Source organism: Hipposideros armiger, unplaced genomic scaffold (assembly GCF_001890085.2).
Source record: "Hipposideros armiger isolate ML-2016 unplaced genomic scaffold, ASM189008v1 scaffold_657, whole genome shotgun sequence".
Classification (NCBI taxonomy): domain Eukaryota; kingdom Metazoa; phylum Chordata; class Mammalia; order Chiroptera; family Hipposideridae; genus Hipposideros; species Hipposideros armiger.
In genome coordinates this window covers 678,466-679,461 of record NW_017732007.1, presented here as the reverse complement: position 1 = coordinate 679,461, position 996 = coordinate 678,466, and the positions used below count along the sequence as shown (strand labels likewise).

General features: G+C 37.6%; 1 pseudogene; it reads right to left on the bottom strand.

Moving 5' to 3' along the window:
• The window catches only part of LOC109372691 (casein kinase II subunit alpha pseudogene), a 15,743-nt pseudogene extending 15,034 nt beyond the window's left edge, over window positions 1-709 (bottom strand).
• Window positions 710-996: the final 287 nt, after the last annotated feature.

The following is a 996-nucleotide window of genomic DNA, read 5'->3' as shown; positions in this document are numbered from 1 at the left end:
CAATTTTCATATTTCCATAAATAGATATCTAGTGCAAACTTGACATGTTCTCTGAATAATAGACAACAATAAAAAGGCAGAATTTCTGCCTACAGCTTATCAAATCCTTATTACATACTTTATCTCATTTAATCTTGTCAGCAATCCTGTGTGATGCATATTGTTATCACGTCTGTTTTCTAGAGATGGTTAAAAGGGTATTTTGAGAGGCTAACTGGATTGCCCAATGGAACGTTGCAGAATGGAACCAGTACCCTTTGATTTCAGATTTTTCTGTGCTCTTTCCATCATATGATTCTACTTTCATTATTTAAAGAAATAGTTTTTGTGGAATGTGGCATTATTCCCTCTGTAAATCACTATACTGTGTTAGTTTCGAAGGGCTCCCATAACAAATGACTACAAACTAGGTGACTTAGAAATTTTGGTTTTGCAGGCTAAAAGTCCGAATGAGGTGTCAGTAGAGTGAGGGTTCATCTGAAGGCTCTGGGGGAGAACCCTTTCTTGTCGCTTCCAGTATCCAGAGGCTCCTGGTGTTTCTTGGTTTGTGTTAGTATAACTCTAATCTCTGCCTCTGTTTTCACATGGTTTTCCCCTGCCTGTCCGTATGTCCTTTTCTGGCTCTTATAAGGACAGCCTCATTGGATTCAGGGCCCACTCTAATCCAATATGATCTCACCTTGATCCTTACCTTAGTTACATCTGCCATGCCCCTATTTCTAAATAAGGCCATTTCTCAGGTTCCAAGTGGACATGTATTTTGGGGGAACACTATTCAACCTGTTATGTTTCTTATTTCTAGTCTAGTTGGACAATTAGAGTGCTGGATAACATTGCTATCAAATTCATGAATATGGTTTAAGTCTTGATATTTTAATAGGTGATTGATTATACACAGTTTATAATTTGAGGCTTTTCATTAACTCCAGGATTGTGTGATTTTGAATCTCTGTATTTTACCAAAGAGTAATGTGTATCATCTCCCCCATTCTGATG